General features: G+C 39.7%; 1 pseudogene across 1 annotated transcript; it reads right to left on the reverse strand.

Moving 5' to 3' along the window:
* Positions 1 to 65: 65 nt before the first annotated feature.
* On the reverse strand, positions 66 to 24,129 carry LOC309863898 (bolA-like protein 3; annotated as a pseudogene). Its single transcript has 4 exons — positions 24,124 to 24,129; positions 22,003 to 22,140; positions 6,104 to 6,258; positions 66 to 399 (listed from the first exon to the last, which is right to left on the reverse strand). The product of its transcript is annotated as a bolA-like protein 3 (transcript).
* Between the last annotated feature and the right edge of the window lie 1,474 nt (positions 24,130 to 25,603).

Raw genomic sequence — 25,603 nt, forward strand, 5'->3', positions numbered from 1 at the left:
AATTATTTGGCAAATGCCTAGTAAAGGATGTCAGCCACGTTCACCCACGGCGTTGAGCAGCAGCATCTACACGGCCAGGGCGTGGTCAGTGTTTGGGGACGGAGGTAAACATCCACAATCCGTGCACCCCTTTGCTTTCTTCTTTCAGTGCGTGCTTTACCATCTGGGGCTGCTGGACAGTTTTCTTCTCCTTAAGCTCTTCTGTCTTGATCTGGATTTCATACATCGCCCCACAGCCTCCTGAAATGTCGGTGACGTTGGTAGTTGTAGCTCCAGAAAACCTTGAGAATTTGGGTCACGTTGGGCTTCCCCTCAATTTTCCAGGCAAACATCCGCTGAGCACAGCGGAGAAGAGGAAGCCCGCGGATCCCACGGAGCAACGGCACTGCGGCAGCCGGGCTCCACACCACCAAACCTATCCTTCCTCAACTTTTTCACCTCTTTGGTTGTTTTACTTGTAAAGTTTCCTCAAATATATCTTTCAAAGGGTCTATTAAATGTTTGATTTCCAGTCCCATAGTTTTCATTTCCAGGAATTCTACTTTGTTTATTCAATGTGATTCAACAGTTTTTATTTCTAAGAATTTTAGTTTATTTGATGGCCTTTTTTGATTCATTTATAAAATATATTTTATCATCTACTTAGTGATATTAATTACAGTGTTAATTATTTGACTTCGTTCTTTATATTTTTCACCTACCGTCTGTTCTTTATTTCTACAGATTTGGTTTACATTCCAAAAGAAACTGCCTTAAATATCTATGGGTCCTTGGTTGCTGATTTTTAAGAATGAGGCACTAAAAAACTGAGTAAATGCTGTATGTGTAGACAGGACTTATTGACTGCCGCATTGACGTGGATCTGATGAGGTCATCTCACTGGACCCCTAATGGCCCACATCTGTAGACATTTTCTCTTAGATGTAAATTTCAAGAGAGAATTCCCCCAGCTCTTACCTAGGAGTCTGTCAGTATCACGAGAGCTCACTTAGGAAACAAATAATTTCATGGTACAATATGTAGATTTTAATTTAATACCTCTGTTTTCTCTATGTTAGTCTTGCTTTCAGTTGTGCTCACGTCCAAAGTCTGCTTGATGAACCTCTCTAGAAATTAAACCTCCGTCTTCTATCAGCATGGAGAAGAACTTCAGCAAACTGTGAAAGTGAATCGGAAGACCTAACTGCTTTTATACAGACTTTCAACCCATCCTTATTTTTTGGCCCTACTTGTACCACCTCCCTGCAATTGCTAAGCCTAATTTTCTCGGGCTCTGAGGCAGACTCAGCTGACCTCTGTGTTTCTCTCACTGCTAGCCTGATTTTCAGATTCCTCGCTCTAAGTCTGTTACTATCCATATAGATAGGCAATAAAGATGGCCATAATTTTTTTTGGCCCATTCGTTCTATTGAAACTACTACTTTGACTAATAAAATATGGCAGAAATGGAGCTGCACCAACTGTAAGACCCAGGCCCTGATGGAGAGCCTCCATATCCCAGCTCCTGTAGGGGATTCACTGTAGGGGCCCTGAGCTCCTGGGTAAACAAACCAACCACCCTGCAGGACAGGCAACATGTAGGACCCTGACTGAGACTACATGGAAAGTGAAGGAGATCCAGGTGGGCTCAGACTCCAGCCCCCTGCTCAGGTTCATGAGTAAAGCCATCCTGGACACACTACATCAGCCCAACTGCCAGATAAATAGCCCTCAGGGATCATAGTCAATGCCATGTGAAGTGTAGGAATTGCCCATCTGAACCCTGACCAAAGTTTTTGTAGAGTTTGATAAAATATTTGCTTTAATCCATGAATTTTTGGGGTAGTTAATGATGTTAGCCATAGATTACCGGAAGAATCTGTTTTTCCTTTCCAAATTATGTTGTATTCTTCTCCCCTCCTGAACTTTCTGTCCTTAAGACTTATGGCTTTTTTTTTTTTTTTTTAATCTCTACATTGTTATTTTAGGGAGTGTTCAGTGGCGGTGGTATAGAACATGCATATGCTGTCCACCATGCCTAATGAGAAGTCCCCTCAGTTATTCTTTCATCTCTTTTGTATTCTGAAGTATGATTTATTTTTGGTATATTTTATTGTTAGCTTTTTGTCAGATTTTCAAAACAGAAATGGAAAAGCCTGATGGCATAAGCTATCTCTTCCATTAATTATACCTCCACAAACCAAAGTCATTCTGATAAAACAATTACATTCCTCCTGGTCTACCAACACATTTGCGATATTAAGATTGAGCCATATTTCTAACAAAGTTTAGCATTCATTATTCTTCCCAGAAAAGCCAATGACAGATAACAGCAATGAATTTAATGCCACATGTCAACTCATTTTACAGAACTAAAGAGACTGTCGTTCATTTAAATCTTTTTTTTTTTTTTTAAATAGTTAAGGAAATGTCTAATCTCATCTTTTAGCCCAATTCCTGACAGGACTTGGTAAAAACTGGATCAAATTAATGCTTTCTGGCATGCATTAGCAGCCAGCAAGGTCGTTCATTAGTGTGTGAAATAAACCCAGCATTTTAAAGAGACAAAGATGCCATATGAGAAAAGAGCACACTAGAGCTTCATCCCAATCACCTCTGCACCCCATCCTAAGTCGTATCACATGAGCCTCTTCAGGAATGTGGTATTAGGTGGGAGCATAACCAACAACAGGCACTCTGAGACTTCCTGACATATGGCTAAACAGCCCTTACAGTGACTTAGGGATTTACATGAGTCTGTGACTCCTGCTACCAAAAGCCGGATTATAACTGAGAATTAGGGAGTGGGGGAAGATGAAGGAAAGGTAACCCTAAAAATGTCTGTATTTCAAAGCAAGTGCTCAAAAGGCATTAGTTTCCTGACCTGTTCTCTTGTCCCCTGTGGAACTATCTGATAAACATTGCATGTGGACCCACCTCAGGAGAAGGGAAAGAATAGGGATTCTGGAGATTGGGATGTACAATGTGCTATAGTCCAGTGCTTCTCAGGCTACTGTGCATACAAATTATTGAAAACATTGTTAAAATGTTAACATGCAGATTCTTTTTTTTTTTAAAGATTTTATTTATTTATTTGACAGAGAGAGATGACAAGCAGGCAGAGAGGCAGGCAGAGAGAGAGGAGGAAGCAGGCTCCCTGCTGAGCAGAGTCCGATATGGGGCCCAGTCCCAGGACCCTGAGATCATGACCCGAGCCGAAGGCACCAGCTCAACCCACTGAGCCACCCAGGCGCCCCTAAAATGCCGATTCTGATTCACTAGGTCTTGTTAGTGCTGAGAGTCTGCCTTACTAATAAGATCCAAAGACTTCTGGTCCACAGAACACACTCAAGAAGTGAGACTACAATCAGATGTTGACATATTTCTCTTCTCTCATTAAATTTCAGACCTCATCCTCCTAGTATACCAACAAAATTGAGAAAAGTTTTTACCAAGGGTATAGGGCAAAAGAGCCCAACAATAGCCACTTAAAAATTAGGCCTATTATGCACCCTTACATACCTCACTCTTTTAGTATGCTTTTTTTTTTTTTTTGCTTTATAAAAAAATGTTATTATCTATAATCTTCTGAGACTTCCTTTTTTTCATCGTGTTTCTAAAATTTACCCATAAAGTTGCAGCTTCAACAATAATGTTCTGATTCTTACCCAGGAGGTGTGTTCATTAAGTGTTCATTTTACTACTATGCTTCAAGATTAAACATCACTATATATTCCTTTATATGTATCAAGTGTTACATTCTTTTTTAATTTTTTAACTTATTTATTTGAGAGAGAGAAAGCAAGCAAGCAAGAGAGAGGAAGAGAGCATGTGCACAAACTAAGGGAGGGGCCGAGGGAGAAGCTGACTACCCACCAAGCAAGGAGCACAACATGGGGCCCAATTCCAGAACCCTGGGATCATGACCTGAGCCGAAGGCAGATGCCCAAATGACTGCCCTCCAGCCACCCCCCAAGTATTACGTTCTAAAACCATTTCAACTAAATATTTGCCATCTCTGCACTTCAAGTTCCTAGACCCATTGACACCACCAGCAGCACCTTAGTTCTGACCATCTATTCCATGGAGCCCAAAGACCATATCCCTCAACTCCAACCCCCCTCCCTCATTTGCTTTCCTCTAACTGACGCTCTTAATCCTTCAATCCCTATACTGATCTTTCTACCTGTATTACTCAACTTGAACTTGTGCCAGACCACTGCAGTGTCTCAGCAACTTTATTCAATAATATAATATTCCTGCTGATGTAAAACCCAGAGCTGAAGTTCCTGACCAGGAGATCATGCAGGCAGTTCTTCTAAGTGCTCAACTCTGGACTTGGGATATTTCCATTGTGTGTTCTGTTATATCACAAGCCTTCCGTTCCTGCTGTGTGGCTAGAGGGGAAAGCACAAGGAAGATTGCACAAGGGCTTTCTATGGCCCAGAAGTGGCATATGCCACCTCCACTTACCTTCCACTGGAAGAGCTCAGTAACACTGTCCACTGGACACAAAGGGATACTGGGAAATATATTTTCCCCTGTGTGCCCAGGAGAAAAATAAAATAATTTTATAAACAAAGACAAAAAACAAAACTTACCCACTCTCCCTGCCGCCATACACAGTGCCTTAAAAACTAAATACTGGGTAACATTCATGAAATGAATTGGCAGGGATAGTTCCTTACCCATGTAGAGGGATATAATCTGACTGCATACCCCTGGTTCCTTGAGTAACTGCTAAATCTTTTGAAGCTCCATTTTCTTTTATTGGTTAAAAAATATGTTCCTATATAATTGAAAATCAATAAAATATTCTTTGAGAACTACCTTAGGACCAGATTTTAAATTACAGTCCCTGTTCTCCAAAGGCTTACAATCCAGTTAGGAAAAAAAGATACTAGCTGTGGAATAATATAGACTCTAGATATCAATTTTAAAATAACACAAGACCAGTTGCCAAATGATTGTTGCCAACTCTATAGAATATAAATTTTGATAAGATGTAATAAAGTATGGCTGGGGAAATCTAGAATCCTTTGAAAAGATAGATGATAGGTGATTGACTGTTTGATGATAGATAAATAGGTAGATAGATAGATAGGATAGAACCTTTTCTCCAAAAGGTATAAGACACTCTCGTGAGGCACAGAAAAGTACAAATAGAATTTAATGTACTTTATTAGCTTGACCTATGCTGAAATAGGCCCATTTATCCTATAGCTCAGTTCCTAGTATAGTTTATGTCCCAGTAAAAATAAGATACTATAATGTTCTACTCTGTTATGATTCCATTTTATATTAAACTTTCCCTTGGTAATAAGGAAACAGGCAGGTTCATTCATCCCGCAGGGCCTCTAAATTCAGTAGACAACATCCTGTATTGCCCTTAAAATTAATCACATCTCAGAGTGCCTCAAAAAGAACTTTAGCAAATAATGCAACTGTGATAAAATTTGCATATCAGATTTACAGTGTGTTCAAGGCTTCAATTTTCCCCCATCTCAGCATTTCTACCCTAAATGAAATTGCACATAACTAGTAAGAGCAAAGATGAAGTGTGCTGCGAGAAATGTCAACCTTTCTAAAAGAAGCAGATACGTGTGACTTGTGCTCTGGGACCACAGTAACAGTGTTTAAGCAGATGGCAAAGCTGCATGTAGATTTGCAGTTGTGGCTTGGAGCAGGACACACAGGTTATCTAGAAAATAAGATCTTCTCAAACTGGCAGTTTCATAACAGGAAGTGGAGCCATCTAGAATTATTAAAGGGAATAGTTGTCGCTCACATTAACGAGTGTGGGAAATACACCCGGCATTTCAAAAAGATAGAGGAGCCATCCCAACCCCTCTAGCACCCCAATCCAAGTTATAAGACATAATTCTCTTCAGAAGCATGGCATTAGGTGGGAGTGTAACCAATAACAAGAGGTCCAAGGGATATTCTCCTAGAAGTCAGCCGGCTACTGACATATGACCAATTATAGAAACTTAGGAATTTATATGAGTCATATAAATTCACTTATAAGAATTCTCACATGTCCAGAACAAGCCAAAGGAAAAATCAAAAGAGATTCTCACCCTAAACTTCCATCCCATGGCAAACTTTTCTCTCCTGCCCCTACTACAGACTCCTGATGGCCTCCAGCTCTCTTCCTCCATCAAAACGTTCTCTTAGAAAGAGATCTGCTACCAGCAAGCTTCCTATCAGTACCCTAGGGCTGTACTTCTCAAATAAGAAGCATGGAGAAGGTGGAACCCCTGCCAGGGAGCGGTGTTCCTGTGGGCACACAACATCTCAGAGTAAAACGGGCCATGCATTGAGAAAGTCAGCTTGATCCAAGTTAGAAAATTTTTCTATTGTTAAAAAACACACAGGGCTCCTGGGTGGCTGAGTAGCTTCTGTCTTCAGCTCAGGTCATGATCCCAGAGTTCTGGGATCGAGCCCCACATTGGGTTCTCTGCTCTGCAGGGAGACTACTTCCTCCTCTATCCCTGCCTGCCTCTCTGCCTACTTGTGATCTCTCTCTGTGTCAAATAAATAAATAAAATCTTAAAAAAAAAAAAAAAACACTCACAGACCACTAGGGTTAAATTTATGTTTAAATTAATTCTAAAGATAAACTCTCCGTTTGTGGCAGGTTGTCTTCCTAATTCATATGGATCTCAGGTCCAGACCTACATATTCACCTTCTTCTGCCCTGATGGATAATTGGGAGGAAAATTTTGAGAAACACTGTCTCCACACTTGTACTATGTTTAGATCTACTTTAATTTTCAACCCAGTCTTGTTACTTTCCAATGAGTCGGGAGTTATACCGGTAGAGGAAGCTTTCTTATCCACTTTTTCCTGCATGAAAATACCTGAGGATAAGATACGCTAGGATGGCTAAGACAGAGAGTGATGTTCAACAGAGTATGAGAATCTTGGCAAAAAGCTGATTATGATCCTTCTCTCAGGAGGGGATACTCTATTACCTCACCCCATACTTCTACCTTATTCATTGAGCCAATAAACATTTAAAGTCAGTTCTCTGTAAGTCAAATACTATGCAATCATTAAGAAACTTACATATGATTGAGGCTGAGGATAGGGAAGGTCAGGAAACTTTATTGTAACGTACTGCAACGATCAAAACTCAGGGACCTTCAAAATGACCTTAGACCTTAGAAATGTGTCTAAAAATCAAGAAAGTAAGAGAATAGCAACCAAAGTGAACCCAGGGATGATGCAGATGTTGGAGTTAGCACTTAAGTCCCCTTCCATTCTTCACTGTTGCCTCTCTTTTTCTCAACTCAGTCATGAGCAAGTCCAGGAGACCAGGACATACAACCTTCAGGACTCAGACACCAGCATACAACACAGAGCAGCATATGCCTGAGGAGGAATCTGAGGACAGACTGTCCCAGGTTTGACACAGAAATCATACAGAATGATGACTGCAGAATGGTTACTAAGTTTGGCAAATATAAAGTCAATGATGACTAATCTTTGAGATAACTAAGAAGTACTTAGAAAAAGTTTGTGAGTAAGAAAACAGAGTAATTCATACAATACTAGAGCAGATAGAGAGCAGATTTAAGAATACAAATTTAAAAACTAACCTTGGTCGTGAGCATATGGAGAAAGAGGAACCCTCCTACGCTGTTGGTGGGAATGCAAGCTGGTGCAACCACTCTGGAAAACAGCATGGAGGTTCCTTAAAAAGTTGAAAACAGAGCTACCCTATGACCCAGCAACTGCACTACTGGGTATTTACCTCAAAGATACAAATACAGTGATCCAAGGGGTACCTGCACCCCAATATTTATAGCAGCAATGTCCACAATAGCCAAACTATGGAAAGAGCCCAGATGTCCATCAACAGAGGAATAGATAAAGAAGATGTGGTATATATATATATATATATATATATATATATATATATATAAATACTATGCAGCCATCAAAAAATCTTGCCATTTGCAATGACATGGATGGAACTAGAGGTTATTATGCTAAGCGAAATAAGTCAATCTGAGAAAGACAATTATCATATGATCTCTCTGATATGAGGGATTTGAGAAACAAGACAGAGGATCATAGAGGAAGAGAGGGAAAAATGAAACAATGAACTAGAGAGAGAGAAAAACCATAAGAGACTCTTAATCTCAGGAAACAAACTGAGGGTTGCTGGAGGCGGGGCTTGGAGGGTTGCAGTGATTGGATGACGGACACTGCGGAGGGTATGTGCTATGTGCTATGAATGGAGGGGTGTGCTGTGAATTGTGTAAAACTGATGTTTCACAGACCAGTACCCCTGAAACAAATAATACATTATATGTTAACAATTTTTAAAAAGAAGGAAAAGAAAAACATTTAGAACAACACAAATGTAAACTAAATTTTAAAATACATTAATAAAGATTTTAAAATAATTAAATAAAAGACTAAACTTGGGAGAGCACCTGGCTACAGCATGTGACTCTTCCATCTCAGATTCATGAGTTCAAGCCCCATATTGGGTCATGGGTTTAAAGCTTACTTTAAAAACAAATTGGGGGAGGAGTCAAGATGGCGGAGAAGTAGCAGGCCGAGACTACTTCAGCTAGCCAGAGATCAGCTAGATAGCTTATCTAAAGATTGCAAGCACCTGAAAATCCATCGGCAGATCGAAGAGAAGAAGAACAGCAATTCTGGAAACAGAAAAACAACCACTTTCTGAAAGGTAGGACCGGCGGAGAAGTGAATCCAAAGCGACGGGAAGATAGACCCCGGGGGGAGGGGCCGGCTCCCGGCAAGCGGCGGAGCAACCGCGCACAAAATCAGGACTTTTAAAAGTCTGTTCCGCTGAGGGACATCGCTCCAGAGGCTAGGTCCCGCAGGGTCACAGAAGGATCGGGGGTGTCTGAGTGTCGCAGAGCTTGCGTGTATTGGAACGGGAAAGCCGGCTACAGAGACAGAGCCGACAGTAAGCTCGTAGCTCGGGGTGACCTTGAACCGGTTGCAGGCTCGGTGAGCTCGGAGCGCGGCCGGAGGTCAGGCAGACGGGAGTAACTGAGCGCGGTTCTCTGAGCGCGCACTGAGGAGTGCGGCCCTGGGTTCTCGGCTCCTCCGGGCCGGAGACCAGGAGGCCGCCATTTGTATTCCCGTCCTCCGGAACTCTACGGAAAGCGCTGAGGGAACAAAAGCTCCTGAAAGCAAACCCAAGCGGATTACTCACCCCGGCCCCGGGTAAAAGTGGTGCAATTCCGCCTGGGGCAAAGACACTTGAGAATCACTACAACAGGCCCCTCCCCCAGAAGATCAACAAGAAATCCAGCCGAGACCAAGTTCACCTACCAAAGAGTACGGTTTCAACACCAAGGAGAGCAGCAGAATTCTAGAGGAGGAGAAAGCAAAGCACAGAACTCATGGCTTTTTCCCTGCGATTTTTTTTTAGTCTTGCGGTTAATTTAATTTTTTTTTCTTTTTCTTTTTTTTTTCTTTTTTTTCTTTTTTTTTTTTTTTTTGCCTTTGGGTAAAATTTTTTTTTTTAACTGTTACCTTTTTCTTTTTTAACGATTTTTTACTAGTTTATGTAATACATATATTTTTTCTTTTTTATATTTTTCTTAGGTGTTTTCTTTTTTTTTTTTAATTCTTTTCTTTTTTTTTTCTCTTTTTTCTTTTTTTTTTATTTCTTCCTTTTTGAACCTCTTTTTATCCCTTTCCCCCCCCCCCCTCACGATTTTGGACCTCTTCTAATTTGGTTAAAGCATATTTTCCTGGGGTTGTTGCCACCCTTTTAGTATTTTACTTGCCCCTTCATATACTCTTATCTGGACAAAATGACAAGACGGAAAAATTCAACACAAAAAAAAGAACAAGAGGCAGTACCAAAGGCTAGGGACCTAATCAATACAGACATTGGTAATATGTCAGATCTAGAGTTCAGAATGACAATTCTCAAGGTTCTAGCCCGGCTCGAAAAAGGCATGGAAGATATTAGAGAAACCCTCTCGAGAGATATAAAAGCCCTTTCTGGAGAAATAAAAGAACTAAAATCTAACCAAGTTGAAATCAAAAAAGCTATTAATGAGGTGCAATCAAAAGTGGAGGCTCTCACTGCTAGGATAAATGAGGCAGAAGAAAGAATTAGTGATATAGAAGACCAAATGACAGAGAATAAAGAAGCTGAGCAAAAGAGGGACAAACAGCTACTGGACCACGAGGGGAGAATTCGAGAGATAAGTGACACCATAAGACGAAACAACATTAGAATAATTGGGATTCCAGAAGAAGAAGAAACAGAGAGGGGAGCAGAAGGTATACTAGAGAGAATTATTGGGGAGAATTTCCCCAATATGGCAAAGGGAACGAGCATCAAAATTCAGGAGGTTCAGAGAACGCCCCTCAAAATCAATAAGAATAGGCCCACACCCCGCCACCTAATAGTAAAATTTACAAGTCTCAGTGACAAAGAGAAAATCCTGAAAGCAGCCCGGGAAAAGAAGTCTGTAACATACAATGGTAAAGATATTAGATTGGCAGCTGACTTATCCACAGAGACCTGGCAGGCCAGAAAGAGCTGGCATGATATTTTCAGAGCACTAAATGAGAAAAACATGCAGCCCAGAATACTATATCCAGCTAGGCTATCATTGAAAATAGAAGGAGAGATTAAAAGCTTCCAGGACAAACAACAACTGAAAGAATTTGCAAACACCAAACCAGCTCTACAGGAAATCTTGAAAGGGGTCCTCTAAGCAAAGAGAGATCCTACAAGTGGTAGATCAGAAAGGAACAGAGACCATATACAGTAACAGTCACCTTACAGGCAATACAATGGCCCTAAATTCATATCTCTCAATAGTTACCCTGAATGTTAATGGGCTAAATGCCCCTGTCAAAAGACACAGGGTATCAGAATGGATAAAAAAACAAAACCCATCTATATGTTGCCTCCAAGAAACACATTTTAAGCCCGAAGACACCTCCAGATTTAAAGTGAGGGGGTGGAAAAGAATTTACCATGCTAATGGACATCAGAAGAAAGCAGGAGTGGCAATCCTTATATCAGATCAATTAGATTTTAAGCCAAAAACTATAATAAGAGATGAGGAAGGACACTATATCATACTCAAAGGGTCTGTCCAACAAGAAGATTTAACAATTTTAAATATCTATGCCCCCAACGTGGGAGCAGCCAACTCTATAAACCAATTAATAACAAAATCAAAGAAACACATCAACAATAATACAATAATAGTAGGGGACTTTAACACTCCCCTCACTGAAATGGACAGATCATCCAAGCAAAAGATCAGCAAGGAAATAAAGGCCTTAAACGACACACTGGACCAGATGGACATCACAGATATATTCAGAACATTTCATCCCAAAGCAACAGAATACACATTCTTCTCTAGTGCACATGGAACATTCTCCAGAATAGATCACATCCTCGGTACTAAATCAGGACTCAACTGGTATCAAAAGATTAGGATCATTCCCTGCATATTTTCAGACCACAATGCTCTAAAGCTAGAACTCAACCACAAAAGGAAGTTTGAAAAGAACCAAAATACATGGAGACTAAACAGCATCCTTCTAAAGAATGAATGGGTCAACCGGGAAATTAAAGAAGAATTGAAAAAAATCATGGAAACAAATGAAAATGAAAATACAACGGTTCAAAATCTGTGGGACACAACAAAGGCAGTCCTGAGAGGAAAATATATAGCGGTACAAGCCTTTCTCAAGAAACAAGAAAGGTCTCAGGTACACAATCTAACCCTACACCTAAAGGAGCTGGAAAAAGAACAAGAAAGAAACCCTAAGCCTAGCAGGAGAAGAGAGATCATAAAGATCAGAGCAGAAATCAATGAAATAGAAACCAAAAAAACAATAGAACAAATCAACGAAAGTAGGAGCTGGTTCTTTGAAAGAATTAATAAAATTGATAAACCCCTGGCCCGACTTATCAAAAAGAAAAGAGAAAGGACCCAAATAAATAAAATCATGAATGAAAGAGGAGAGATCACAACTAACACCAAAGAAATACAAACTATTATAAGAACATACTATGAGCAACTCTATGCCAATAAATTTGACAATCTGGAAGAAATGGATGCATTCCTAGAGACATATAAACTACCACAGCTGAACCAGGAAGAAATAGAAAGCCTGAACAGACCCATAACCAGTAAGGAGATTGAAACAGTCATTAAAAATCTCCAAACAAACAAAAGCCCAGGGCCAGACGGCTTCCCAGGGGAATTCTACCAAACATTTAAAGAAGAACTAATTCCTATTCTCCTGAAACTGTTCCAAAAAATAGAAATGGAAGGAAAACTTCCAAACTCATTTTATGAGGCCAGCATCACCTTGATCCCAAAACCAGGCAAGGATCCCACCAAAAAAGAGAGCTATAGACCAATATCTTTGATGAACACAGATGCGAAAATACTCAACAAAATACTAGCCAATAGGATTCAACAGTACATTAAAAAGATTATTCACCACGACCAAGTGGGATTTATTCCAGGGCTGCAAGGTTGGTTCAACATCCGCAAATCAGTCAATGTGATACAACACATCAATAAAAGAAAGAACAAGAACCATATGATACTCTCAATAGATGCTGAAAAAGCATTTGACAAAGTACAGCATCCCTTCCTGATCAAAACTCTTCAAAGTGTAGGGATAGAGGGCACATACCTCAATATCATCAAAGCCATCTATGAAAAACCCACCGCAAATATCATTCTCAATGGAGAAAAACTGAAAGCTTTTCCGCTAAGGTCAGGAACACGGAAGGGATGTCCATTATCACCACTGCTATTCAACATAGTACTAGAGGTCCTAGCCTCAGCAATCAGACAACAAAAGGAAATTAAAGGCATCCAAATCGGCAAAGAAGAAGTCAAATTATCACTCTTCGCAGATGATATGATACTATATGTGGAAAACCCAAAAGACTCCACTCCAAAACTGCTAGAACTTATACAGGAATTCAGTAAAGTGTCAGGATATAAAATCAATGCACAGAAATCAGTTGCATTTCTCTACACAAACAGCAAGACAGAAGAAAGGGAAATTAAGGAGTCAATCCCATTTACAATTGCACCCAAAACCATAAGATACCTAGGAATAAACCTAACCAAAGAGACACAGAATCTATACTCAGAAAACTATAAAGTACTCATGAAAGAAATTGAGGAAGACACAAAGAAATGGAAAAATGTTCCATGCTCCTGGATTGGAAGAATAAATATTGTGAAAATGTCTATGTTACCTAAAGCAATCTACACATTTAATGCAATTCCTATCAAAGTACCATCCTTCTTTTTCAAAGAAATGGAACAAATAATTCTAAAATTTATATGGAACCAGAAAAGACCTCGAATAGCTAAAGGGATATTGAAAAAGAAAGCCAACGTTGGTGGCATCACAATTCCGGACTTCAAGCTCTATTACAAAGCTGTCATCATCAAGACAGCATGGTACTGGCACAAAAACAGACCCATAGATCAATGGAACAGAATAGAGAGCCCAGAAATAGACTCTCAACTCTATGGTCAACTAATCTTCGACAAAGCAGGAAAGAATGTCCAATGGAAAAAAGACAGCCTCTTCAATAAATGGTGCTGGGAAAATTGGACAGCCACATGCAGAAAAATGAAATTGGACCATTTCCTTACACCACACACAAAAATAGACTCAAAATGGATGAAGGACCTCAATGTGCGAAAGGAATCCATCAAAATCCTTGAGGAGAACACAGGCAGCAACCTCTTCGACCTCAGCCACAGCAACATCTTCCTAGGAACAACGCCAAAGGCAAGGGAAGCAAGGGCAAAAATGAACTATTGGGATTTCATCAAGATCAAAAGCTTTTGCACAGCAAAGGAAACAGTTAACAAAATCAAAAGACAACTGACAGAATGGGAGAAGATATTTGCAAACGACATATCAGATAAAGGACTAGTGTCCAGAATCTATAAAGAACTTAGCAAACTCAACATCCAAAGAACAAATAATCCAATCAAGAAATGGGCAGAGGACATGAACAGACATTTCTGCAAAGAAGACATCCAGATGGCCAACAGACACATGAAAAAGTGCTCCATATCACTCGGCATCAGGGAAATACAAATCAAAACCACAATGCGATATCACCTCACACCAGTCAGAATGGCTAAAATCAACAAGTCAGGAAATGACAGATGCTGGCGAGGATGCGGAGAAAGGGGAACCCTCCTACACTGTTGGTGGGAATGCAAGCTGGTGCAACCTCTCTGGAAAACAGCATGGAGGTTCCTCAAAATGTTGAAAATAGAACTGCCCTATGACCCAGCAATTGCACTATTGGGTATTTACCCTAAAGATACAAACGTAGTGATCCAAAGGGGCACGTGTACTCGAATGTTTATAGCAGCAATGTCCACAATAGCCAAACTATGGAAAGAACCTAGATGTCCATCAACAGATGAATGGATCAAGAAGATGTGGTATATATACACAATGGAATACTATGCAGCCATCAAAAGAAATGAAATCTTGCCATTTGCGACAACATGGATGGAACTAGAGCATATCATGCTTAGCGAAATAAGTCAAGCAGAGAAAGACAACTATCATATGATCTCCCTGATATGAGGAAGTGGTGATGCAACATGGGGGCTTAAGTGGGTACGAGAAGAATAAATGAAAGAAGATGGGATTGGGAGGGAGACAAACCATAAGTGACTCTTAATCTCACAAAACAAACTGAGGGTTGCTGGGGGGAGGGGGTTTGGGAGAAGGGGGTGGTATTATGGACATTGGGGAGGGTATGTGTTTTGGTGAGTGCTGTGAAGTGTGTAAAACTGGTGATTCACAGACCTGTACCCCTGGGGATAAAAATATATGTTTATAAAAAAATAAAAAATTATATTAAAAAAAAATTAAGTGGGAAGAGAGCACCTGGGTAGCTCAGTGAGTTAGATGTCTGATTCTTGATTTCAGGTCAGGTCATGATCTCAATGTTGTGGAATCAAGCCCCACCTCAGGCAGGCTCGGTGTTGGGCATGGAGCCTGTTATTGATTTTCTCTCTCCCTCTCCCTGTGTCCCTCCCCCCACCCCTGCTTGTTTGCTTTTTCACTCTGTCTCCCCCCCCCCAAAAAAAAAAAAAAGATTAATCTTGGATGCCAAGTATCAAGATTTGCACCCTCCTACTCAAATGTGCAAATAAATATTTTAATGTAAATTTACTTTTATAACTAACTTCATTCTGTTTTGAGGCCCCATTCCTGTATAGTAGCAAAAACAAAACTCTCATTTGTCCATTTACAGTATCTCAGTCTTTTCTTTAAAATTAATTCAGGCTCAGGCCTCTGGGTGGCTCTGTTGGTTAAGCATCCGCCTTTGGCTCTGGTCATGATCTGGAGGTCCTGGGATCAAGTCCCACATCATGTTCCTCAGGCAGCAGGGAGTCTTCGTCTCCCTCTCATATTCCCTTCATCCTTTCCCTCTGTCTCTCTCTCTCTGTCTCAAATAAATAAATAAAATCTTTCTTTTTTTAAAGGAATCTTAAAAAAAAGATTAACTCAGGCTCTTTTAGATTACTCTTTGTGGGCATAATCTCAGGGATCACTTACTAAGGTTCTCTGTTTCCTGCTTGACCTAAATCCTGGGGAGCTTACTTATCATTGTGGCAGCAGTGTAAGGGATGTCCGGAGTACATCTGGCCCTGTTTTCAAATATTCATCACCTTCTTGAATATGTCACTCATTTCACATGCTCCCCTGTGACTGCCATGAGCCCAAAACACAACGAAAAAAAAGAACACAGACTATGTGACTGAGGCCCAGGTAGGAATGCATTATTGCCACTAACATGCCATGCCCCCACCCCCACAGAATAATGACTTCAGCAGAAGAGAAGAGCTTGAGGTTTCCTGTCTCCTCTGAACTGGTGTTCTTAAATTCCCCATAGGCAGCACTGGCGACAGGATCTGTGCGGTAACTCCTTAATGAACAAGGGAGACATCTCATAACTGCGTAGGTTCACTTACGTACTTTTCTGATGGACATCATTTACACACTTGCTTACTAGGCAACCACAGTGAAAGCAACTTTGAGCCATTTCCAGTTCATCATTCTGGCGAGTCTTTAGCTGATGGAGACTCTTAGAGCTTGCCTAGCTCAGCTTCTCCTGCCACTGACCCTCTGCCACTCCTTCTTCACCTTGCCCCTTAGCTTTCTTCCTCCTTAAAACTTCAATTTCTCAAATAAGAACTCTTCCCCTGAACCGTATCTTGCAATTTCCTTCCTGGCTTGCTCTGATCCCTGCCAGGACAACTTTTCCCTTAGATAACATCCCCCAGCCTCTCCTCCCCCCGGTTTCCTAGCCTCAAAGGCAGTGCAGGCCACCTTTCTAAAGTCATTTGTATCAAAAGAAAAATAATTATGCAATAAACCACCTTAAACTAAATTTCAGGAATTTCTGGCCTCAGCACGTTACAAATCAGGAGATGCTTGCAATATTCCCTTATTCTACCAGTGTGTATAACTACTGTTGTTAGTTGCCTATGATCACTGTGACCCCAAACGTGGTAGCTGAAAACAACATGAATTTATTCTCTTACAGTTTTGGAGAAAGTCAGTTTCACTGGGCTAAAGTGAAGCTGTTGGCAGCACTGATTCCTTCTGGAGCTCTGGTGAGAATTCATTTTCTTGTTGTTTTTTTTTTTCCCCCAGTTTCTAGAGGCTATCTGCATTCCTTTGCTCTGGACAACTTCTCGGCATCACTTTAATCTCTTGCTACCATCATCTTCACGAAACTCCCTTCACGAAACATCATCTTCCTTTTATGAGGTCTCTTGTGATTACATTTAGGGCCACCCCAGATAATACAGGATAATCTTCTCATCTCTGGATCCCTTTTGCCATAGAAGATAATAGTCACAGGTTCTAGAGATTAGAACACAGATGTGTTTGGCAGAGCCACTATCTAGGCCATCACAACTATGAATATATAATAAAAGAAAAATGCCAAATGTCAATACCACCATGGAAATAGAAGAGAATACTTCAGTAACAATAGGAAAAAGTAACTTTTGTAACAAAACAATTACTAGTGGTAACTAGATGGCTCAGTCATTTAAGCATCTGCCTTCATCTCAGGTCATGATCCCAGGGTCCTTGGATCAAGCCCCGCATTGGGCTCCCTGCTTAGCAGGGAGACTTTTTTTCCCCTCTCCCTCTGCCCTGCCCCCTGCTTATGCTCTTGCTCTCTCTCTCTCTTTCTCTCAAATAAATAAATAAAATCTTTAAAAAGAAAACAATTACTATAATAGTCATTTTTTTAAAAACTTTCATAATATTATCAAGGGCTTTCTATTTGAATAATTTAAAGAGCTTCAAAATTTATCATTCAACACCCAAGTGAGGTGGGCTTCATAAAGAAATCATTTTTCTCTTCACTCTTAAAAAAAAATTTAAGCTCACTCACAAAAGGATTAATGCAACAATTTCTACATAGACCAGGTATAATTCAAATAAAACCATGACGAAATAACAGTAGGTCAATACATATTGTCCAGCATCCTAAAGTTTAAGGCTTTTTCTTTTCCTGCTTTTTGATTATCATATAAATAAAGTGGATATGTCAATAACAAAATAAGGTGGATATTATCAAAGTAAGGGTCATCAAGTAGCAAGGAAAGTAAACAAAGTGCTTTAAATATCATTCAAAGATGTCTTTCAGAAAATTCTGTGCTTAGGTAGACACATTTTGTTTTTAAATTACATCTTAATCTTTATAGTGGGTCAGCTTGTCAGTAAAATGTTAAGTACAAACTTTCATCACAGCATTAAAAGACCTATTTCATGAACAATATTACCTGGGCTCCTACAGGGTATAAATATGTACTCTTCCTTAACAACTTGCCAAGCACTGTGAATAACAGTCCTTTCTCAAGATTCATGGTGCATATTCTGACCTAAGAGCAGTACAACCATTAATTTCTCTGTGCTCCAGTTTCTTCATCAACGGTACCTAGTGCTTAGGGTTGTTGCACAGATTAGATAATACAATACTAGATAATACTAGAGGAGTACCTGGCAGACAAGTTCCCACTCCATTTCAGCAAATTCCATTTTCTCAGCTTTTAGATTCACTGCTTTAATTATTAAAAACAAGAACAATCTAGAATGACCATAAATTAGCGATCTTAAAAATAAATTATAATGAGGTACCCAGGTAGCTCACTGGGTTGAACGTCTGACTCTTGATTTTTGGCTCAGGACATGATCTCCAGGCTGTGGGATCAAACCCCTTAATGGTCTCCACACTTAACGGGAGTCTACTTAAGAGTCTCTCTCCTTTTCCCTCTGCCCTTTCCCCCTCCCACGTGCATGCGTGTTCTCTCTCTTTCTCACTCTCTCATAAATCAATAAATTAAATAAATAAATAATGAATCCATGCAAAGTACATACACTCATCAAATTAGATCACAAAAAGAGACTACCTTAATAATAAACAGATCAGGGCGCCTGGGTGGCTCAGTGGTTAGGCCGCTGCCTTCGGCTCAGGTCATGATCTCAGGGTCCTGGGATCGAGTCCCGCATCGGGCTCTCTGCTCGGCAGGGAGCCTGCTTCCTTCTCTCTCTCTCTCTGCCTGCCTCTCTGCGTACTTGTGATTTCTCTCTGTCAAATAAATAAATAAAATCTTTAAAAAATAATAATAATAATAATAAACAGATCAATGAAACAAAATAAAGAACCCAAAATGGACCCACATAAATATGTTTCACTGACTTTTGAAAAAGCTACAAAACAGTTCAATGAAGGAAAGATGGCCTTTTCAACAAATGATGATGCAGCAATTGGACATTCATAGGCAAAAAAATAAATAAACCTTGATTTAAATCTTACAGTGTGTACAAAAATGAACTCACCATAGATCACAGACTTAAATATAAATCCTAAAACTGTGAAACTGTTAGGAAGAAAAATACACAGGGGAAATTATTTGGAATCTAGAGCTAGGAAGAATTTTTAGAATTGACACCAAAAGCAAAAGCCATAAAAAGAGAAACTGATAAATTGGGCCTCATCAGAATTTAAAATTTTGCTCTATGAAAGCCCATATGAAGAGGATATACATACAGATGGCAAATGAGCTCATGAAAAGATGTTCAACATCACTAGCCATCAAAGAAATACAAATTAAGATTGCAGTGTGATTTCAGTACACACCTATCAGAATGGCTAAAATAAAAAAGGGCCAGCACCGAAGGCTGGCAAGGCTGTGTTTAGAAATTGGATCATTCATTTACAGCTGATGAAATTGTAAAACAATACAGCCATTCTAGAAAACAGTTTGGCAGTTTCTTATAAAACTAAATACTCCACTACTATACAACCCACAGTTGTACTCCTGGGCCTTTATCCCACAGAAAGGGAAATTTACATTCACACAAAAACCTGTACATGAGGGGCTCCTGGGTGGATCAGTCGTTAAGCGCTGCCTTCGGCTCAGGTCAGGATCCCCAGGTCCTGGGATGGAGCCCCACATCAGGCATCCTGCTCAGCGGGAAGCCGGCTTCTCCCTCTCCCAACCCCCCTGCTTGTGTTCCCTCTCTCACTGTCTCTCTGTCAATTAAATAAAAAATAAAATCTTTTAAAAAGAAAAGAAAAAGAAAAACTGTACAGGAAGATACCCAACAGCTTTAACCAAAATAACCAAAAACTGGCACCAATCCAGATGTCCTTCAACAGGTGCAAGGTTAAACAGATCACAGTACACCCACAGCATGGGATACAACAGCAACTGAAAGAAGAACGTACCCATACACACAACCTGGATGAATCTCCAGGGAATTATACTGTGTGAAAAAAAGCCAGTTTGGAAACCCAACTGTGCTACGTATGATTCCAACAACATAACATTCTGGAAAAGGCAGAACTATGGAAACAGTGAAAAGATCATGGTTGTAGGGGTTGAGGGGAGGAAGGGCTGAACAGGCAGAGCACAGAGGATTTTTAGGATAGTGAAACTATTTTGCATGATAATGTAATGGTAGATATATGTTACCATAAGTTCTTGCAAACCCATGGAATATAAAACACCCAAAGTGAACTATGGACTTTGGGTGATAATGTGATGTCACTGCGGGTTCATCAATTTTAATATATGTAGTTTTCTGGGGGTGGTGGGGGGAGGCCATGCATGTTTTAGAGCAGAGGGGTATGGGAACTCTGTATTTTCTGTTCCTCTTTGCTGTGAACTGAAAGCTGCTCTCAAAAAATAAAGTCCATTTTTTAAAAAAGGTTACCTCAGGCATGATTCTTTTTATACATCTTTATTGACATGGCAAAATGTAGCAATAGGAAACAGATTAGTGGCTGGTTAAGGAAAATGTGGAAACAGGAGGAAGGTAGGTATGGTTATAAAAGGCTAACACGGGAGATCTTTCTGCTATCAGACCTGTTTAGAATCTTGACTATAGTAGTGGATATAAGAACCTCAATGATGATAAGACTGAATAGAACTTAACATACACCCCTACATACAATATGCACACATACACGCATGTATGAGTGTACAAGTAAAACTGGGGAAATAGGAATAAAATATGTTGGATTGCATCCATGTCAATATCCTGGTTGTTTTCATACAATAGTTGTTATCACTGTGGGAAACTAAGCATCGGGTATAAGAGATCGCTCTGTATTATATATTACACTGGTATGTGAATTATAATTTTTTCCATTTTAAAACTGAACTTCCTATCCAGCAGGTTTTGAAGATTTCCTAGAAACTTGCTGTACCCTTCTTAGTTTTGCCATTTATAGCGGAAGTTCACACCCGCTATGGTCATCAGCAAATGAATGTAACATGCTTCCTCTCTTTAAGAACTGAAAGCTATTCTAGCCTTAGAAATTGTCCAGTGTTGTGGCATTGGAGGCTTGTCTCCCCTGCCTGTGAGGTTGTGCAGCCCTGCCCCAGAGATTAAAGGAACCAGGGTCCATGGAGTTAGGCCCTGACAGTGTTCAGTAGCTCACGGGCTTTGTCAACATCACTGAAACATCTGTGAAAATGATCTGCTCAAATGGATTAAAATGGCAACTTACTGGCCTGGGGAGAAGAAATTTATGCCACAGAAAATTATATTATAAAGATGTAGCCCGCCACCAACAAAAATATTATGGCAGAAGGCAGTGAGAATATTGGAAAGACCTACAAAGAGAACTTCTTCCTCTTCAGCAACCATCAGGGTATACTTCTGGCATTTTCTCCAAAATAAAGAGGATCAAACTAGGTGCCTGTAAACTTATCACTGCTCAAAACTTAATTTCATTTGAACCATGAAATCGTATCTTCTGTGTAAAGTTTAAAATGCAAAGATGTTGGTGGGTTCTAATTGATACCATCTGATAAGAAATATCAGATTTTGATACCAAGAGAAGTAAATGTTAAATATTAAACAAAAAAGCATCAGAGTCAGAATACTGAAAGACCACATACTGAGCAAGGGATGAAAGCAGACCCGGAGACTGGTTTACTGTTTGCTTTTAATTTTTTTTTTCTTTTTTTGCCTTTCCTTTTTCTTCTACTTATCCCCTACCTCCTCTTCTTCTTATTGTTTGTTTTGTTGCATTTTTTTAAAGATTTTTCACTCAACTTGATCTCCCAGGTTCTAAGTAGTTCATTTCTGGGTTTCTGACATGTCTGAATGTTTCTGATGGGCTTAGGAAAAGGGGTGGAGGAGGGAATATAGAAATACATTTGCATTCAGAACTGAGAAGCAAACCCGTCAGGAAAGAATGTATCCAAAGAATATAAATAACTTGGCCAAATGACCTTAGTCATCAACAAAGAGAAAGCAAAGTGTTTATCATAAGCCATCTGTCCTGACCCATTCATTCAATCCTAGTTAGGTTTAAATCACTATATATATGTGTGTGTGTGTGATCTTTTCACTAAAACCTAAGGCATCCAAACAAGCAGCACTGGTTTGGTATTTTTATGACAAAGCAAAACTCAGCATGGGAGAGGGACACCCTCCTACCTCTGCAGGGACGGGGGCCGGTGTGGCTGAAGGCCCATGTTTCACTGAAGGTCCCACACAGCACGGGAGTGCGTTAGGACATCCAAAGGCAGCACTGGCACTGGATGGTGGTGCCCAGTGGCTGTGTGTACTAGAAAGCTGTGGACACCAGAAGAAGCTAGGAAAAGCCTTTACATAGCAACTAAAAAGACATCTTTGTAAGAGCACAAGAGACAACACTGCAGATGCCCAGAAATGTGTAGAAGAGATATAAAGGATAATAGGCTAATAGAAGTAATGAAATAGTAGATGGTTTTAAAAAAATCCAGAAAAAGAAAAACACAGTTTACTATAATTAATAAAAGTACATTTTTAGTCTTAAATTGGTATAGCTCGGGGGAACCCAAGTTTCATGTACATACAGTTTGCTATCATTTAACGAAGAAAGTACTCAATTGGAATCAATTGATTTCTGGTCTTCTCTCAGATCTACCTGAGTAGACCCTATGTATGTCTTTTTATTCTTTATATAATTAGTTAAATATAGCTTTCTCTAATGACAAGTTTTTCTTTAAGATGTTATTTATTTATTTATTTGAGAGAAAGAGAGTGCACAGGTGTACATGAGCTGGAAGTGGGGGAGGGGCATAGGGAGAGGGAGAAGCAGGCTTCCACCCAACACAGGGCTCTGACCCAGGACTCTGAGATCATGACCTGAGCCAAAGGCAGATACTTAACCAACTGAGAAACCCAGACACCCTCTAATGACAAGTTCTTACACCAGAATATAAATAATTGAAAAAATTATCATTATCATTAGCTGTCAGGGAGACTCAAATCAAAACCACATTGAGGTTACCACCTTACACAAGTTAGAATGGCAAAAATTGACAAGGCAAGAAGAAACAAGTGCTGGAGAGGATGTGGAGAAAGGGGAACCCTTTTTCCCTGTTGGTGGGAATGCAAGTTGGTGCAGCCACTTTGGAAAACAGTGTGGAGATTCCTTAATAAATTAAAAATAGAGCTATCCCATGACCCTACAATTGCACTACTGGGTATTTACCCCAAAGATACAAATGTAGTGAAAAGACACTACATTGTTACTGGGCTATCTATACCCCAACGTTCATAGCAGCAATGGCCACAATCGCTAAACTGTGGAAGAGCCAAGTTACCTTCCATCAACAGACGAATGGATAAAGAAGATGTGGTCCATATATACAATGGAGTATTATGCCCCCATCAGAAAGGATGAATACCCAACTTTTGTATCAACATGGATGGGACTGGAGGAGATTATGCTGAGTGAAGTAACACAAGCCGAGAGAGTCAAGTGTCATACAGTTTCACTTACTTATGAAGCATAAGGAATAACATGGAGGACATGGGGAGATGGAGAGGAGAAGTGAGTTGGGGGAAATCAGAGAGATAGACAAACCATGAGAGAAACTGTGGACTCTGAGAAACAAACTGAGGGTTTTAGAGGGGAGGGGGCTGGGAGGTTGGGTGGGCCTGGTGGTGGGTATTAAGGAGGGCATGTATTGCATGGAACACTGGGTGTGGTGCCTAAATAATGAATCTTGGAACACTGAAAAAATTAAATTAAAAACAAAAAAATTACAATGAAGATTTGATCATTGCAGAGAATGTTTAATATGTAGTTAAACATTATGAAATAAAAATGCTAACACATGAAATGCCAAAAAAATACTTGTAAATAAAAATTTCAAAATGCAATTTCATGTATACAACAATTGATTGTCATCAATGAACTAAATGCAGCATATAACATACTATCAACCACCCAATAGATGTGATCATTTACCTCTAAGCAAGCTAACTTTAACATATACTCCAAGATATAAAATAAAAGTTCTTCACGAAGGAACATCTAGGTCACACTTGCAACACATTTCAATTTGTTCTATAATTTTTACCTAATATCTAATAAATTCCTTCTTCCTAAATGGAAGATTCCATGGCCACCTTTGGTCATTATTTCCACATCTGAACTTCATTCTCTCAATAATATGCTTTAAGCGTCAGTCCCTTCTTTGTTCTATTTCATGCCCTCTTGCTTTTGAACTATTATATCCTTGAAGAGTTTCCTTTCATATATCTTTTTTGTCTTCCAAACTTTACCTGCATTCGTCACATTCACCTTTCATTTCCCTCTCAAGAATAAGCACTGACCTCATATTTTTAGTCTCCACAAGGATCTATGACCTAAAGATCCTTTTATCATCACAGCTGTCTTTATTGATGCTTCATTACCATTCCTGTCATACGAGGTTCAGAATCACGCATAAAGCTCCAAGTGGGGTGGATTCCCATCCTTTGAAATGCTTTTATAATGATGTGAACCTGAGTCCCATTAGCTTTCCTGAATATTAAGATGCTATTGCTCTCATTTTGTTTCATCTCAGCCATAAGTCTTATTACTAATATACCCTTTAAAAATGTTATTCTACCATATATTACTTTGCAAGCCTTGGCCTAATTCTTTTCTCCATTTTTCTAAAATTCTTCTGTGTGGTTTCTTTTTTTTTTTTTTTAAGATTTTATTTATTTAGGGGCACCTGGATGGCTTAGTGGGTTAAAGCCTCTGCCTTCGGCTTAGGTCATGATCCCAGGGTCCTGGGATTGAGCCCCACATTGGGCTCTCTGCTCAGCAGGGAGCCTGCTTCCCCATCTCTCTCTCTGCCTGTAACTCTGACTACTTGTAATCTCTGTCAAATAAATAAATAAAATCTTTAAAAAAAAAAGATTTTATTTATTTATTTGACAGACAGAGACCACAAGTAGGCAGAGAGGCAGGCAGAGAGGGAGGGGGAAGCAGGCTCCCTGCTGAGCAGAGAGCCCGATGAGGGGCTCAATCCCAGGACCCTGGGATCATGACCTGAGCCAAAGGCAGAGGCTTTAACCCACTGAGCCACCCAGGCACCCCACTTCTGTGTGGTTTCTAATATAACATACAAGCTTTGTGCAGTGGCGCTATCATAGCTAATGAGGTTTATCTAAGGTGTGATTACTGTTAATTAAAAACTCTTCCAATATGATGTACAACAGGTGCCATGACAAACACATTCTTTAGTACAAAAATCAATAGAGTAAATGTGTTTTCCTAATTAAATCAATTTACATGAATATTTGATCTCACCAAAATACCACTTAATGGCCTTCTACATGGTATTTGTCACAAAAGGAAAGGAAGCCAGGTGAAAAGAGATGAATGGAAAGAGTAGTATAGAATTATTCCTGCCACTGAAAGAGGAACCGAAGAATGTGTATTACCTATTGTGGACTAGTTGAGTCAGATGTTTATGAAAAACATATTTTTGTGGAATTTTCTGGAAGTATTTACATGACTTGAAAGTATTTACAAAGCACATGAAAGACAAAACTTTCAACTAAACAATAACCTAAAAACTCAGAGAAACTATACTTTTTTTATCAGCTTTGGTTTTCGCTACTTTGACTGACTCCATTTTGTTTTTTCTTTTATTGTATAATTCTGAGATTGGATTGTAGAAAAAATGCCCAAGCACCAATTTGTTCAAGTCACCTACAAAATTATTATACAACTGGAATGAGGGGACAGAGCAGCCACGTTTACACTGCA

The sequence above is a fragment of the Mustela nivalis genome (genome assembly GCF_964662115.1).
Source record: "Mustela nivalis genome assembly, chromosome: 4".
NCBI lineage: Eukaryota > Metazoa > Chordata > Mammalia > Carnivora > Mustelidae > Mustela > Mustela nivalis.